At 32.9% G+C, this 18993-nt stretch overlaps 1 long non-coding RNA gene, 1 other non-coding gene and 1 pseudogene across 9 annotated transcripts; all 3 read right to left on the bottom strand.

Annotated features, from left to right (window-relative positions):
- Positions 1–426: 426 nt before the first annotated feature.
- Positions 427–6055, bottom strand: LOC114385063. 8 transcript variants are annotated; one of them, XR_003660826.1, is made up of 5 exons: positions 5703–6054; positions 5532–5575; positions 2091–5455; positions 677–838; positions 427–548 (listed from the first exon to the last, which is right to left on the bottom strand). It is a non-coding gene; the product is annotated as an uncharacterized LOC114385063 (long non-coding RNA). The 8 variants fall into 8 exon arrangements; XR_003660832.1 differs by having other exon boundaries at positions 430–838; positions 2091–2598; positions 3158–5455; positions 5703–6055; XR_003660828.1 differs by having other exon boundaries at positions 430–838; positions 2091–2255; positions 2545–5455.
- Positions 6056–7414: 1359 nt separating this feature from the next.
- On the bottom strand, positions 7415–13595 carry LOC114383910 (annotated as a pseudogene).
- A 3283-nt stretch (positions 13596–16878) lies between these two features.
- On the bottom strand, positions 16879–17002 carry LOC114385564. The gene has a single exon (XR_003660932.1). It is a non-coding gene; the product is annotated as a small nucleolar RNA snoR77 (small nucleolar RNA).
- Positions 17003–18993: the final 1991 nt, after the last annotated feature.

Below are 18993 nucleotides of genomic sequence, written 5' to 3'. Positions count from 1 at the left end.
CTAATACATAAAAGACTTTCTACATTGGTTATTCGAGCCATTTTACGTCGATTTTCAACCATCGCCGTAGCGGACGTCGTAAAAAGGAAAAACTTTTTTTATAACGATTGTGAACGACCGTTTTAGAATGTTGAACATTCTACATCGATTCTGAGAGGACCGATGTAGAATGTTCAACATTCTAAGACGGTCTTTGCCACATGACCGTCTTAGAATGGTTATCATTCTACATCAGTCCTCTCAGAACCGATGTAGAGTGTGTTTTTTTATTTAAAGCTACTTTTTCATTCTTATTGCCTACCCAATCACTTATGACAATCTAAATTAACTTTATAAGCACCAAAAATACATGTTTTGAATATCTTCTACCATGATCACATCCATAAGCAAGAGTACAAAATTAATAACATTGTTTTAAAGGAGAAATCGTGTGTTCAATGAACTTTCATTACGATTCAAAGCAGAGTTACACATGATTGTATTAAGATCACTTTACAAGATTTCAATGCCAGGTTTAATCCGTGAACAATGAAAAACCTTAATTGTCTCTACTTCAATCATTAGTTTCACATGATTAAAGTTAAAACAAACAAACAAACAAACCAAAATAAATTAGACAAAAACAACACAAGTGCATATATGAAAGAAAACCAATGCCGATTAAAATTTAACTCACTTGTGGAGTGGATAAAATAGCAGCATCAATTTTGCTAAGTCTAGGGTGCACGAGTACAAAGTATATCTTCCAAAAGTTACCATCACTCATGTATCCGGGGCACAGCTCCATTCTAAGAGCTGCCTAGCTTGGTGCCAGATGTTCAACAGCAAGAGCATGTTCCTGTATGTGGAAATATATATATATATATATATATATATATATATATAAAGTACATATCAAATATAAAATTCATGAATCAAAACTGATAAATGGTATGCACCTCCTATGTAGCACTGTATTTGAATATGCATACATGTTCATCATACATACCCAAAAAAAGTAGCTCAGAAAAATGAAGAAAATAAAAATCAAGTTGAATTCATCCAAACAAAATATTTTGTCAAACCAAATTGGTTTAAAACAAGATTAGTAAACTTACAGTTTGTGGCAATTCATTGTCCATTTCTATAGTTCGCATGTGCAACAGAAGTAAATTAAACATGGTGAAATATCAATAAAAAATAAATTAAACACCACAAAACTTAAGTATAATTGTTCATGTGCCAAGCAACAAAAAAAAAACAATAGCTTCATCCCAATAGGAAAAAATAATCAATAAATTCAATATTAAATAAAAAAACAATTTACTTTCTAATAAATTAATGTTTAATTTTTTAAAAGGGCAATTAAATATTAATTTCCATAGATTTATAATAATCAATAATTAGTTTAGATTATATACTGTCTTTTAACCATCACTCATGAAATTTTATTGTTTAACAAATTATATCTTACTTTTTAATTGTTAGCAATTGGTTGCTTTTACCGTATCTTATAACAATTTTATATTAGTGAGAAAAAAAGGAAAATACATTTAGGAGATGAGTAGATATTATGATATTAATGCATCGGTTACGATTTTTGAAAATAGTACTACCACAAATTAAGACAACAACTAAATCTAAGTAACAATTGATGCTTAGTTTTAAAAATAACAATAACTCTGATTTTTTTTTACAAGACCCAATTAAGAATTAAGAAATTAATAATAATTTAATTGGTAACAGTAAATTTATTTTAAATTTATATTTTTTTTTCTAAAATTATTCTTAATAGTAATAAAACATATTTTTATTAATTTTAGTTATTTTATCCTCTTTTATGATTTTATCATTAATATATTTATTGCTTTAATTTTTATTTACTATGTGTATGAGTCGTCAAAATAAGGTTATAATTTTTATTTACCATGTTTGAGCACGCATTTTATATTTGATTCGATAAAGAAGGAGAGGTAGTGTATATAAGAGTATTTTCAATTTACAACTATACTGAATATTGAATAATACCATGTTGGAGCACGCACTTTATATTTTTGGTTTACACTTTGCAGTGAATGAATTCCACAATTAGGAAAGGACGAGACATGTACCTTTGTAATTCTGTGACCACTCCCACCCAAAGTTTGTATTCCCATGAAAAAATATTCGCCATCAACAACTCCCACTTTTTTAGTTCGATGTCCCGGAAAAAATGACATTATTCTCACTAATGATATAATGGTGGCTAAAAAAGTCAAGGCAGAGCAACCTAAGTCCTAGTATACAAATGATTGATTGATTAAATATAAATTTAATATATCCACATGATGCATTTAAAATTTACATGCTAATGATTTCACACGAGAATGTGCAAATATTTCATAACCTTTATTTCTTGCTGGAGGAACTATAAGCACGATTGGCTATATCAATCACTTCCAAGAATGAAAAATAGAGTTGCAAGGTAATAAGAATCTTACAGGAAGTATCATCATTGAAAAAGAAAATTAAAAAATAAAAAAAATTACAACCACCAAAAGTGTCTAGAAAATGCATATTTCTCACCTGTGCACAATATCCTAGTTTCATATCTAGTCCCCATCCATGGACAAGGTCATTCTGGATAAGATACAAATGATAGTGATGAGCCAATATTGAGCACCAACATAGAGGATTATTTTCATCTATTTTTAATCTATGACAAAAATGACAATTTGAATTCTGAAAATTTCATAACAAACAAGGTTAAACTTCATCAGGATGCCCCCAAAAATAAAATGCAAGTAAATCAAAACAAGTTTTCTTATGAGCAGCTAGACGAAGGTAAACCTCATTTAAAAACCCCAACAAATAACCTCTTTTTTAAGATACCACCCTAGAAAAGCCAAGATTTCTTAGCAACCAAATGTAAGGTTAACAAACCTAATAAGGATAATATACATCTTATAGTGTGTTGCAGAAAATTCAGAGTCAGTTTTCATTCAGCTATCAAATCATAAAAGGGGAAAACTAATATATAATCAGGTAATCAAATAAAATTGGATTCTTTTTTCATAACATTTATACCAGTAGGTTCCTGCTAGCCCATAAAATGATAATCATTCACATCCAAGGTAGATTGCACATACATATCAAAATAACAAGAATAACAGAAAAGCAAAGAAGCATCCCTTCATACCTTGATGGTGAAAAATGCTCCACCCCTAGATCCTCATCCCAAAGAAAGATAAAATCATAAATCGAGACTATATTCGGATGTAAAAATGCTCCACGAAATATACTGAAGTAGACACAAACATATATTGAAAAATAAAAGCAAGGATTGCCTTTGAGCTTAATTGGTGAACAATACCTAAGGTCCAAAATAGAAAAACATTATTGCAAAACTGAATGAGTTTCATTCACGTGTAAAACCATTTTTCCAAAAAAGCAACTATATTGAACTACATCTAGAACAGAAAGTCCTTCCTTCACAACCAAACCCCATCAGTTTTCCTCCCCATTGAAAAATAACGCCCATTGATAATAACAGAGGAAACAAGAACTCAGTCCTCACTGACTGTTTCAGTCATATCTAACCCTCTCCACAAGTTATTTTTGGTCATTTAAAGAAGAGAAAAGTTTCACTTCAAAATTAAAATACTTGACTGCTAAAGAAATTTCGGAAAATTCAAAATTAAAATACTCCAAGTTATTTTTGGTCTTGCACCTGAAATGATTGAAAAAGCATTGGAAAATTCAAAATCTCATAGAAATGAAGATTAGAAATTAAGGTTTGTATTGACCTGAGTCAATTGGCAAAGTCATGGTGGTTGAATCATTGTCTCCCACTAAGGCAGGGGAAGAGACATTTCTGGGAACATCCATTGGAATGAGATTGTGATGATTGAAAAACAGAGACATCACACTGAAATGGTTAATTACTCTTTAGCTATGGCATTAAATGGCTTTACACGCATAAACTCTACCAATACCCCATTCAAAGTTATGCAAGTTTATAATCACCCAAACCAACTCCTTAAGCGGGTAAAAAAACAAAAAAAAAATGCTCACTACTTCATCCAAAGCTACCTTTTCAAACTATGGCATTAAATGGCTTTACACGCAAACTCTACCAATGCCCCAACCAAAATCATGCAAGCTCTTAAAGTAGGTAAAAAACAAAATGTACTCACTACTTCATCCAAAGCTACCTTTTCAAATCCTGTTTGACAAAAAAAAAATCCGAACTCAAAACTTTTTTAAAGAAAAAGTGGTTGGGGACATGTTCAACAAAACCAAAACCAACAAAAAAATAAAATAATGAAAGGATAGAGATAGAGAGAAATAAAATGAACAAGGGCATGGATATTTTCCCTAAAATGAGTACATTCTAAGAAACACAGCAAGTCAAAATAAAACTTGAAATGGGGTAAAAGACACAAACCCAAAAAGGAAAAGCATAAGGAAAAAAAATATAAGGAAGAAACAAAGTTGTAAATAATCTGTTGCGTAGAAATGTAGACATATATAAATCAACATATTCTGTCACTTAGAAAAGGAAAAGCATAAGGAAAAAAAAGGAACTAATGAAGGGGAATTTTGCACACGAAATAAAAAAGGACTTGCAAGGGAGGATATTGACGATATCTTGATCTAGGACATAAAATTCAAGAAAAATCATAATTCCATAAGAGGGTAGGCTGAGGAATCACAGAGCATGATCATCTCAAACCATTACTCAAAAATCTTTTCGAATCTTCAACTCTATGATTCACAAAAGGGCTAGGAAGAAATGAAACACCTTTTCTTTCAATGGAGGTCTAAAACTATAGTTAATCAAGCATGACATTCGGTAAAATAGAAAAAGAAATTTTCATTGATTAATTGATGTATTTTTTATTAAACCAGTGAGACCTGTCAACTGGAAAAGCAATTTGACACAGTTAAATGAAATGTAGATTCGTTATAAGGGTAATCACACACAGATGCCTGATATATATTGGTCATTGCATAATACAAGAAAAATATGCATTTACGTAAAGAATCAAAATATGCTCATACCATCTTTAGCCTCTCTCAGCTTCTTCTTCGCAGAATACAAGATATATTTAGGCTATCCAAGCACACAAAAACTGAGCTAATCAAACACAAACCTAAAATCATGTCAAACCCTAAACAAATTCAACCTCGTAAAATTACACAAAAATTAAACAAAAATAAATAAAGTAAAAGAGAGAGAGAGAGAGAGATCAAACCCTTGTTCGCATATGAAAGGTTGTCTTCAAGACCTAGACGCTAAAATCATCTAAGTTTCTTATAATTTAAGAACAAAAAAAAGGGGAAGCTAAAGAATGTTGTACAAAAATAAAATTACATAACCCTATGTTTGAACCTGAAATTAAGGGGACAGGTTTACGCTTTCTTGAGGCGTGAGTGAAGGGAAGAAAAAGAAAGTTCAGGTTTTGGGATTCTAATTGTCCTTTTTCAACTTTCCCTGTAAACAAACAAAACAAAAAGAAAATGTGAGAGAGAATGACTCACAAGGTTTCAAATGGTCAAAAAATACTCACTCGTACTAGTACGCTTTCTACCAGAAGAAGAAGAGCCAGAACTTCTGAAGCCAAATCGAAAATGCAGAAGTTTAAAATAATTAATGAATAATTAAAGAGGAAGCGAATGGGCTTTGACTGCAAATAGTAACCGAAAATCAATTGGGTTGGGATTCAAATGAGTGATTTTACCTTAAAGGGAGGGATTTAATGATTAATAATGAAATGATTAGTCCAAAACGAACAATCTCTATCTCTGAGGCCGAAAAGCAAAGCAGCAAGGGCACACCTTCGGAGCTCAGCCACGAAAGTTGCTTCTGCGACGAAGGGTGTCTTCAAGACCTCTTTGGAGCTCAGCCAAAAGACGAAAGATTGAACGGAGCGCGCGGCACGTCAAATGGGTACGGACAGTGCAGGAGAGCGGGGCTGCTAGCTAGGGCGTGTATGTTTCTGAAACGAAGAAAGTGAGAATCTCAGGAGGCGCGTGAATGCAAAGAGACACGAAATAAAAGCAAGCACGTGCAGTCATTATTGATACAAGCACGATTCTCGGGAAAAGTCCATCCTTGTATATTAATTACTTACTCTACAATGACGGGTTTGAAGAAATGTGGCACTTGTCTTTCTCTTAATTACCATTATCTCATCGCCTAACTTCCTAAAATGATCCTTTTGAACTGTTGTAGAATTAGTGATATAAAAATTTGTTTTTTAGTAGTGATTATTGATTATGTTCTGTCAATTAAAGTGATTTTGTTATTATTATTTTGTTATTTAATCTAAGGTTTTATATTTTTTATTATTTATTTCTTTCATTTTATTTTAATTTTCTAACAAACACTGCTTCAGTACAAATGTTATGAACAACATTTATGACAGATCTTCCTTTGACTATATTATTTGTAGAAGTTGACAATATATTATTTTAAATATTCTTAGAACGAAGTTTATTTAAATTATCCTTCTCCCGTAGTATTTGTTATGTTCACAAATGATTCTTAAGAATATTATAGGCACTATACTAAGGACCCTATAGCTCTCAACTTTTCAAAGCATTAAAGTGTTGAAGAATAATATAAACATTTAGAACAATATATTGTATTTGTTAGCCTTTTGAAGTTAGACAAATATAACGCAGTTGCATTTTCTTAAAAAAGTTATTGACTAAATAAGTAATGAATTTTAAAAAAATTTATTTTTCATTAATTACATATTTATTTAGGACGATATATTTATTATATGTTTCTAATTGAATTTTTTGAGTATTTTTTAAACTTTGGAGACGTTGGGGAAATTAAGTATAACTATTTGTTTAATTTAATGTAAATTATCTAATTTGTAATTGAATGACCGTTAATTTGAAATTGAGTGGCCATTTAATGTAAGTTATTCTGAGTACAAATATGAATAAATAATATTTAATAATATATATTATTAAATTTTTTTATATTTACAAGTATTTGCAAATACATATAAAATATGAAAAATATAGGTTTAAGAGCATTTAAAATTTTAGCTTATTCTGTCAAAAAATAGCTTATTGATAACGAAATTATAAATAAATATATAAAAATAATTTTAATAGATTAAATAATTAATTTCTTTTATTTGGATAATTAGTCAATTAAATAATCAGTTTCTTATAATTGAATGATAACGGAATTGATTATGATTTGAATATATATATATATATATATATATATATATATATATATATATATTCAATGTTAATTATAAGTTTTAAAAATATTTAAAACAATTTTAAAAAAGGATATTTTTTAGCATATTTATAATCAATTCAAATTTCTCAATATATTATTTTGCATTCTTATTGATAGTCTCCGTCATTTTTTTTTATTTATAAAAGGAGATAAGCCATTACATTTAAATTGCTCTTTGAAGAACTACACCAATAAAATCCTGCCAAAGCAAATTAGAATGTTTTATTTGAATAAGCAATTAAAAAATCTAAAAAATAATAGAATTTTTTTTATAGCAAAAAGATAGAAAGATAGTTTGCAATAAATAAATTGGACAGACACAAATTATGAATGATGTTGCGATTCACCAACAATTTGCTAAAATGCCTTATCTACTATTAAAATATACATTAACATTTTTTAAAATCAAAATATACATTAAAATTTTTATCCTCGAACGACTTTTAAAAATAAATAAAAATAATAATAATATGTATGTAGAAAATTATGATGTAAAATATATATAAATGATAAAATTATTTGATATATTTAATATTTACAATTTTAATATATTCTTTAAAATATTCACAATTATTTTCAAAGATATACTTGAAATTTTTTAAAAAAAATATTAACATTATAATAATATAAAATTTATTTATTTTTTACCTTTATAAATTAACACCCTTGCATGTCACATGTTATTGCACTAGTTCTAAAAATATCATCATCCTTGGTATTCTTTTCATCTTAAAATAATAGTTGTTTTAAATTATTTTATTTAAATAAAAAATAATAATTTTATATAATTAATCTTATATTATTATTAATTTATTTATAAATTTTATTATTTGTGATTAATATTAGAAGAAATATAAATAAAAAATATTTATTAATATATAATTTTAAGATATTTTTTTTTCTCTTACGTGAAAATTACAAATAAAATAAGATAATAATTACACATTTCCTCCATATCACACTGATCACAATACACCAACTTGACACCTTTGAAACACAACCCTTGTTCCCCAAAATCCACCACCTTCCGATAGCTATACCTCAAAGGCATTCTCCCCAACACCCTATGAAACTCCCTTATGCACCACCCTCTCCTCTTCCTATGCTCCCCTTTCCTACTACTCAACCCCACCACACTCACTCCTTTTTCTTCACTCTCCTCTTCATTTCGGGCATCACCATAATCCCTTACTCTCTTCGCCCCGACCAAAACTGACCCCACCTCCGCCTCCTCCGCCACAACAAAGTTCATCAGTATATCCTCGCAGTTCCGCACCTCGTCCACGAACCCTGCACGCGCGCCATGCAGGGCCCACCCCGGCACGTGTAGAGGAACACGTAGCGTGTCTTTAACAACATGAACTTCGTGAGCACGATGGAGAACCGGTCGGGGTGGACCGTGTAGGCCCACTCCTTCCGGTCCAGGTCGAAATCATGCGACCGGGCGAAGAGCCCAACTAACTGGTGCGGGTTTTGCCTCCAAACACGAAACGCAAATTCCAAGGTTGTGGGGTCCACCTCCACGTCGTCGTCGCAGACCAAAACGACATTGGTGGAGATGTCGTTGGGGCGCAGGAGGAAGCGGTTGTTGAGGCTGGTGTGTTGGTTAATTTGAAAATCGAGATGATACTGGATAAATCTGAAGTCGTGTATAACACTTTCAGATTGAATCAAATTTCGGGGTTCAACCAAAATTGTTCAATTGGATAAAATTAGAAGATCATAATTCAAGAGTTTTGTTTTGGTCTTGTATGTTTTGTCACATCTCATGCTTTCTGAACCAGGATGATTATTTATAATCAAAGAACAGGTGGTTTTTGGCGGTTGATGGAAGTTATGGAAGTTTTATCCTTAAAAAAAAATGGTTGGCGGTTGATGGAAGTTTATCTTTTTTTTTAAAAAAAAAAAAACTGCCTTTTCTTGAAAAAATAACTTCCATGTAACTTCCAAGATTTGACTTCCATGTAACTTCCAAAATTTGCCTAAACCGAGCATCTCCTTATTACATTAAAACAAGCGTGCACTCTTATTTTAACATAATAAAGAGATCAATTACACTAAAATGTCCAACAAACCTCCCCCATTTTAGTGTAATTACCTATCAAATCACCAAAGTCATAACATACAACAAACTACTGCATAGATGAAATATCGTGACGATTGAATTTCATCTTAGCAAATTACACGTTTCAAATATTCGAATATCAGGGTGTCACTAAGGATTGAACCCTTTCTATTCATAATGAATACACGAAGATAATCTGCACAATAGTTTATAACATTACTCTTGCTCGACACTAGTTTACTAGCCTGTGTCCCTATCCTTCATAAGCATATCAAAGCCAAGTCTCAGCTTCTTGAAACGGCTAAACTTCATGCTTATATAGGTAGTCCTTTTCTTTCTTGCACCTGCAAATGCAATTTTTCAAAAGAACCATTGAGAAGTTATACTTCAACCTCCTTAACTTACATAATCGAACACATTCCTTTTGGGATACTTTCGATGATGTGTTCCAATCTCTACATGTTAAGCTTTCCACATTGAATTCAGCACCTAATGTCATATTAGATGGGAATTGGGTATCTTAACATAAGAGATTTCAGATGGACTTTAATCCTAATCCCACAGCCGACCTTTTCACGAGATCTCTACTTAACCCTTTGGTCAAATGATCGACCAAATTATGTTGAGTTCTCACAAACTCCACTGATATCACACCATGCATGATTAACTCCCGAACCATGTTGTGTCTAACACCCAAGTGTCTAGACTTCCCATTATACACTTGACTATATGCCTTAGCCAAAGTTCATATGGGGTAACCTTATTCCTTTTGTTAGGAATTCGGTTCAACAAGTAACAGGCTGTCAACATAGCCTCACCCCAAAATCCTTCACTTAAACCCGAATAGGATAACATGGAATTCACCATTTCTTTCAAGGTTCTATTCTTCCTTTCGGCTACACCATTCTGTTGTGGTGTATAGGGAGCTATAGTTTGATGTATTATTCCAGTAGATTGAAAATAAACCGGATCATAATACTCACCTCCCCTATCCGTACGAAGAGTTTTGATTAGCCCATTTTGATGAAGTTCTACCTCTTTCTTATAAATTTTAAATTTATCAAGAGCTTCATCTTTTGTATTTAATAAATATACATAACAATACCTTGATGCATCATCAATAAAAGTAACAAGATATATATATATATATATATATATATATATATATATATATATATATATATATATATATATATATATATATATATATATATATTATGACCTGATGGAGTAGCATGCAAATCACACAAATGACTATGAATAAGGTCTGAGACTTTAGTCTCACTTTTAACATCCTTAAAAGGTTTCCTAGTGATCTTAGTCAACATGCAAGTTTTGCATTTTTCAATGTTCATATCAAAAGGAGGAATCATACTTGTTTTTGACATATCTTTTAATCTTTTGTAATGAACATGTCCTAATCTAGCATGCCAAATTTTTGATTTTGTCATATTAGTTATAGAACTACACGAGGCCATACAAACAGATTCATGAACAAAAGGAACATCAATGTTTAATTTAAACATTTCATTATAACGATAACCAAATCCAACAAACGAACCATGTCTTGACAAGATGTACTTGTCACTTTCAAGTACTTGCTTGAAACCACAATTATTTAAAACCATACCAGACAATAAGTTCTTACGAATACCAAGTACAAATAAGACATTATCCAAATACAAACTTTTTTCGGAAGTAAAAACTAAATTCACACAACCTAATCCTAGGATTGGTTCAGTTGCAACATTGCCCATCTTCACAATAGAGCCATCATCGATTGGTCTAAATTCCTTGAACCAACGATAATCTTTGCACACATGGCTTGTTGCTCCCGAATCAAACCACCAAGCAACGTCATCATCCTGCACAAAGAATGCATTAGATATTAGTGATACATAATTTGAATTCGTATTCGAATTAAAATTATTCACTACAATCTGACCTTGTTGCTTTTCAGGATCATTAGACCCACTTGGACCAGCCTTGTTCTTTCCTTTGAATACCCGACAATCCCTCTTTAAATGACCAGGTTTCCCACACTTCCAACATGACAATTTTGTCTATTTGTTTGGACCTTTGTTCTTATTTCCTTGAAATTTTCGTTTGTTACCTTTAGTATTGTAATTTTTCTTAACTGTTCCACTTTCCTCTACCATATTAACGAAAGAGAAACCTGCTACGTTTTTATCATTGACTTTGTCAATTTCCTGAGCCCTCAGTGACTCCTCAATCATGAAATGACTACCGAGTTGAACCAAAGTCAACTCTTCCTTCTTATGTTTCAAGGTATACTTGAAGTCTTTCCAAGAAGAAGGCAGTTTATCAATTATAGATGAAACTGCAATGGATTCATCCATTTTCAAATCATGTTGAGTAAACTGACCAAAAATCCACAGCAGTTCATTATATTGTTCCATAACAGGCCTCGAATCAATCATTTTGTAATTAAAGAAATTACTAACTAAGAATTTGTTACTTGAGGCATCTTCTGCCATATACTTGGATTCAAGAGAGTCCCATAATTCCTTAGCAGACTCAACATTTTTTATAAATATCAAAGAGAGGGTCAGACATACCGTTCAGAATGTGTCCACGACAAATGTAATCATCGTTCTCCCATTTCGAACGCTTCCTTTTTTTATCCAGAGTTTCGTCTTCCACAAACACCGGCATCGGTGTACTCAGCACATACACCACATTCAATGTTGTAAAGAGAAAGTGCATCTTCTTCTGCCATCTTCTGAAATCCTGCCCTTCAAACTTGTCCAACTTCGCAAACTTTCTTGTCATCTTCGAACTATCGTTCGTCATCTCGAAAGATTTGATTCAATCTTTTGTTAGTTAATTTGAAAATCGAGATGATACAGGATAAATCTGAAGTCGTGTATAACACTTTCAGACTGAATCAAATTTCGGGGTTCAACCAAAATTGTTCAATCGGATAAAATCAGAAGATCATAATTCAAGAGTTTTGTTTTGGTCTTGTATGTTTTGTCACATCTCATGCTTTCTGAACCAGGATGATTATTTATAATCAAAGAACAAGTGATTTTTGGCGGTTGATGGAAGTTATGGAAGTTTTATCCTTTAAAAAAAACGGTTGGCGGTTGATGGAAGTTTATCTTTTTTTTTTTTAAAAAAAAAAACTGTCTTTTCTTGAAAAAATAACTTCCATGTAACTTCCAAGATTTGACTTCCATGTAACTTCCAAAATTTGCCTAAACCGAGCATCTCCTTATTACATTAAAACAAGCGTGCACTCTTATTTTAACATAATAAAGAGATCAATTACACTCAAATGTCCAACATGGTGGAGGGTTGGAGGAGAAGTGAGATTGGTGCTGAGGAGGAAGAAGAGAGGGTGAGGTTGTGGGCCAATCGGTGAAGGACACGTGGCGATGTGGCGGGGTTGCCCCAGAGGACGAGCACGGAGGACACGATGGGGGAGAGGGAGTACGTAGCGGCCAGGGATTGGAGGAGTGGGATGCGGGACTCCGAGAAGCCGTTCATGAGGACCGTGAATTTGTCGCGGTGGAGGATCTGCAGGTTCTGATTGGGTTCCGGCACGCATTCCGGTGGGTCTGGTGGTCTTGTTGCGGCTGAAACGACGCCGATTAGGGTTGCGGCGAGGAGGATGGCCGTCGCTGGTGAAGTCATCTATCGATTGAATGGCTTTTGAATTTCCGAATTCGGTGCTTTATTATCAAACGAAAGTGGGTTCGGTGTTGACGCACGATAGATCGAGTGACAGTGTTGTTATTTTGTGGAAAACTGAGTTTAATGATGTAAACTCCTTAGCTGCAAGTGTGTTATCGGTGATCGTGAAGATCACCGAGCATTTCTAGAGTATGATATTCCATGACGGATTTTACGGTGCATAAGCAAACTACTTACTTGCGAAAGCTTTTCGCTGGGATATACGTTAGATTAAATGGAGAGTTCAGATTTTTTTTCTTTTTACATTTTTCTTCTTTTTCTTTTTCTCTGTCTATCCCGATTTCTCCATACTCCTCTCTCATTCCATTCTTCCAACTTCCGTCGACACCACGACTTGAAGCCGCCGTCAACAGCAACACCTCCACCGCTTCCAAACATGCAGGACACCGGCAGATCACTGCAATTCTTCCTCCACTGCGCCAAAGAACAACCTTCTTCAAATGCATTCTTCTAATTTTAAGAACAACAATGGCAATTTAAAAACAATGCACTATAAAGCAGACCAAAAAATTGGATCCAAAAGAACAACATTGGCAGAAGTGAAAATCAATTACACAGAAATCCAAAAAGAGAGGACCCGAAAATCAATTACATAGTAGACCCCAAAGAACAAAGATCCAAAAAAAATTATATAGCAGATAAAAAAAATTGGAGAAATAAAAATAAATCAAATTATCACTATTTCTTTGGTACCGTAAAATTCATCTTGATACATATATGAAGTATGTATAAAGGCTAATCGGAAGTGAATAAATAAGTATATGTTTGAGTTAAAATTATTGTGAGGTGTGTTTTAATATAAAACCAACCGATAAAAATAAATGAAAACAAAAATTAAGGATTATAATTTTTTGTGAAAGTATTTTTATCTCAAAAATATTAATTTTTTTTACCGTATTTCCAAATATGTTGCTGACATTTTAAAACGTTTTTTAAATTTGTATATTGGGATTTTTGAATAGAAATTTATTGCATTCTAAAAATGAACTAATGCACATGCAAATGATGCAATGACAATGCGTGAACGAGGTTTGTGCCGGCTTTTACGATCCTTTGTTTAAAGGATATAGTAGTATACTAACATCCTCTAACTTTTCTTCTATCAAATAAAAATTCATCCCCTATAAAAGGAAAAGAAAATGTATTTACAAATTGAATTGCTACTTTGCTACTAGCATTAGCAACCCACATTGCCAAAATGGACAGAGAGTCAACAACCAGATAGTTAATGGGCCTTGGCCTAATTTTTGAGAAGCATGTTGGGGATATGGAAAAGTGCTATGCTAGCAGCTAGATACGTAAGAGAGGCATTGAGATGGGATTGGGGAAGAGGCTGGGAAAAGTTTAGTTAGAGCATCTCCAACCTTTTCTGTGAGTTGATTTAAATTGGTTCTATGACCATACATCATTTTCTTTTTACTTTATACAATATATATTAAGTAGCTAGTGAAATTGAGACAGACCAATGATGCTGAATGTCCAAGATGCTAATGTTCTCAACTTTGATATAGTTTACAAGCCGGGGTCGAAGAATAAGGAAGCATATGCCTTGTCAAGGGTGTTTGAAATGGGAGAGTTGCAAACAATCAGAACAATATCAGAATAGTATTCAAACTCCTTTCATATAAGATCAAGCCCACCAACATCTTCTCATTTTACATCAGGAACGGAAGAAAAATGGAGAACCCTTCTCTTCTTAGTGAAGATTGCACCATTTTGATTGCTTCCTGCACAAATACCCGAATAACTACGACGATCATCATCTTTTGTGCACATAATAAATGTTCAAAGAAAATCCAAGATTACAATACAAGACTTGTGGTGCACTCTCTCACTCTCATTAACTTTTCAAAGTAACAGTAAATGAATGTGAATATGTGTAGTATTATTGAAGTATGATAATGAAAAACAGGTAATGGATGATCATCATTTCAGCCCAAGCCTAAGCTTTATACAGAGAACTCCTCTGTCTCAATTTAACTAGTTACTTAATATATACAAAGTAAAAAGAAAATGATGTATTAGTGCAATTTGGAGTAGAATTTACCAGTGTAACTTAAAAAGTTATTACAGGGATAAGTGATATATTAGGTTGGAAACATCTAATAATGAAGTCATAATTCCAATGTCTAACTTACTATTTTAGTTTTTTTTTCTAAATAACACGGGCAGAATGATTTCCATTGCCCCTTGTCATCAAGTTCTTTTTTAAAAAAATTGAAATAATACAATGCAGATCAAAATTTATGTGATGGCATTGACTGTGTCACTCTAAGTTTTCTTCTAACAAGCCTCGCAATGGCGGTGCTAATAACAATAATGTTATGGCAGGCAAGGCCATTGCTTGCTCCTGAAACCAGCATTCATGAGTTGCTAGGATACCTGTTTGCACCAATTCATCAGGTCTGCTCTTGCACCCATTTTCACCTTGTTTATGCTTTTGTTGTGTAATTTGGTGTGTGGTTGCAAATTAGGGTTGTGGAGGAGCAGAAGGGTTTGTTTAATTTGTTATTTATGTTTATTGTTGACTTGTTAGTTAAATTTGATTGGTTTGCAGTGGGATTGAGTGGATTTTGACCATTGGTTTGATTTTCACTTGGGGTTTGGGCGCACATTGGATTTGTTTTTGGAGTGTGAGCTTTCATTCTGATTTCCCCCCTTAGGAGAAGTGCTAAAATTATAGTAAATCTTGGTTTCATAGTGTAAAATGCTTTAGGTTGGATGCCTATAAGCAATACTTTTGAGTTATGAAGCACACATGTTTAGCTGCTAAACATAATTGTTGAGAACTGAGTTGGGGAAGAAATTGCTGCTGGATCCAGTATGCTTAGCTGCGATCAGTTTTAACTCTGTCGTTCCCTATGTCAATATTCATTTTGGCCATTTTCCTATGTTGAAAATTGCATCAATGATAGATTTGAGTGAAGATTCTCAGTATCTGTTTACATTGATGAACTTGACCATGTTATGTCCCTGGGTCTTAATCTAGAGGAAGGTACAATCACATGAGCTTCGATTAATAATTTGGTAGCTGTATTCTTCAAATTCTCTTATTTAATTTCGTGTTTTTAATCTAAAGATTAATCAATTATGGTTATCCCAAGCTGATCACTTTTTCTTGGATTACTCTATTTCAGTTATTTGGAGTGGATATTGAGATAGAATTTGCTTTATGGACCTGCAGGTTGTGGTAGTAAAACACTCATTGCCCATGCTGTTTAGCGCAGATGCAACAATTTCTGTTACTAATAATTGCATTGGAAAACATTTCTGAGTTTTGAATAAATCAAATGATTTAACTTGGTTGAATTGTTGGGACCTTTTTAAATAAAAATGTTGTAGAAAGTGTGATTTGTTTATATGCCCTCTCTTATTTAAATTCAAAGTTTGTGCTTCTCCGTTGAGCTTGATAGTTTTCGTTACTAAAATATTTTCTCATTCCATAATCAATTGATTTCAAATTTTATTGTAAGAATGATTTATACATTCAATTATTTTGGTCATTTCCTCAAACAAAAGGGAAAACGAAAGCATAAATCCAGAGCAGGACCATGCACTCAAACTATTTCAATTTAACCTCGTGAATAAATCAATTTCACATCGTGAACAAAAATTGTTCTGATTGCCACATTTCTTCCGTGACCAAAAAAATAAAAAAGCTTCAACGGATCATTTGATAAAATCATAGGCAAATTCCAGGATCACCCAGTCAAAAATGTTAAAAAGAACCAAATCAGAATGGTTCCCTCTACTCAAAACTGTTAAAAACAAGTATCTTGACAGAACGATTCTAAAAAATATTAAAACAAACACCTTTATTATTGTAGAAAAACATTTTGCAGGATCCTTAAAACAAATGAATAATGTGCTTGAGCTTACTAGACAAGCTTCACAGAAAATCTCAGCGAGTCTGAAGAGCAAAAGCATTTAATTTACGAGTAGTTTAACACCTTTCATGCCATTTAACAGTGGCAAGAAGGCTGCCTGAATAACCACTCTATAGTTACATTTTAAAAATCTCCAATTTTCACTATTAAAAAACACCGACTCATTATATTAAAGGAGGGTAATAAAAACAATACCAAAAACAAATGTATCAACCTTACCAAAGAGATCCGCTAGACCCAATACAAAAAACTTGGTAGCGAGAGCTAGTGAAAAGGTTGATAGGGTTAGATATTGGGTGCTGCATTCATCTCAAAGGCACGGGTTTATAAAGCCAAGGAGCCAAACTCCAGACCCTTATATGTGACAAAAAAGACCCAACACAGAACCCGAATCGATTAGATTGAAACCCAAACACAGAAATCTGAGACAGATACAATGGTTGCGTTTCGTTTGAAACTGTAGTAGACCAATTACGCCGCTTGTTAACCCTAAGAATGAAGTCGAGGGGATTCTTGAGTGTATATATAGCCAACAAGGCAGTGAGTATGTCGCTTAAACTTAAACTGTTAATGCCGTTGGGCCACAGTATTTTGGACTTATGTCTGGCCCATTAAAACAAAAAGAGTGTTGCTAGGTGCACCCAGCATTATTGTTGGTGCACCCAGCATTTTTTTAAAATACCAAAATTGTCCTTACACTTTTTCGCATTTGTCATGGTGTGTGTGAGGGTGGTAAGTAAATCATACGGATCAAGTTGATCCGTAAGGTTGATACGGATCAAGTTGATCCGTATGTTGATATTAAGCATACAGATCAACTTGATTTGTAAGACTTCTACGGATCAAGTTGATCCGTATTGTTCCATAAAAGGCTTACGGATCAAGTTGATTCGTAAAAGGCTTACAGATCAAGTTGATTTGTAAATCTTTTAAGGAACAATACGAATCAACTTGATCCATAGAAGCCTTACAGATCAAGTTGATCCGTAAAAGGCTTATGGATCAACTTGATCCGTAAGCCTTTTACGGATCAACTTAAATGGCTTACAGATCAAGGGTATTTTTGTCATTTTACCTTAAGTGTTGGGTGCACCAGCAATAATGCTGGGTGCACCTAGCAATACCCAAACAAAAAACAACATGAGTGATACTATTGGTCCTAAAAAATTTCTCTTAGACCTATCAGGGAAGGATAATTATCAAAATACCCTTTTAGCATTTCATCCGACCATCCTTACCTCTTTCCCTTTCTTCATTCCTTTAATCTTTTCCTCTCCCTTTCTTCATTCATTCATTCCTTTTTTTTTCCTCTATCCCCTCTCTTCACTCTCTACACTCATGTTGTTAAAGGTATTTTTTTTGGTTTTGTAAACATAGTGGAATCATGATTCCTTTTTTTTTCTCCTTTATATTTTTGTATAACATAGCGAAATCATGATTCAATTGTGTTATAGTTTTTGTTGCACAACGGAACTGTGATATGGAGAGAAATCAAGAATTCTCACTATTTCTTAGATTCATAGACCTAATTCAATTCAATGAGATTTTTCATTCATATTTTTTTTCCATCAAGAGAGTTTTATAAAACTCTTGGACTGCCAAATTTGGAGTATTCTACTTTCATGCAATTCATAGGGTTCAACAAGCAATCGATATTTCATGATCGTGATTTCATTGTGATGCAAATTTGCACCCCATGTAACACAACAAAATTTCACAATTCTGTTGTGTAACAAAACTTGTTACATGACGAAATAGTGATTCTATTATACTACAAATTGTGCAGCAACCAATTTTTATTTTTTGGAAACTAGTTTTGTTGTGTTGATTGTGTAGGTAAATGGATTGGAATGATGAGGTTAAAATGCCACCTGGATGAGAAAATATGAATGATGGAATTCAATGTTTCTTTTACCAACCCTCCCTTTTATATGGAGTCTAGCCTAATGAAACTAGTATGGGGAATGATAATGATGAAAATTTGGTAGACCTTTCTAAGGATTGAAATAATTTCAATCGGATAGAGGATCTCAATATATAATAGACTTTTATAAGGATTGAAATAATTTTAAATGTTCAATGTGTTTCCA

This window comes from Glycine soja, chromosome 14 (genome assembly GCF_004193775.1).
Source record: "Glycine soja cultivar W05 chromosome 14, ASM419377v2, whole genome shotgun sequence".
Classification (NCBI taxonomy): Eukaryota; Viridiplantae; Streptophyta; class Magnoliopsida; order Fabales; family Fabaceae; genus Glycine; species Glycine soja.
Note: the sequence above shows the minus strand (reverse complement) of the source record. Positions and strands in the feature narration are given on the sequence as shown.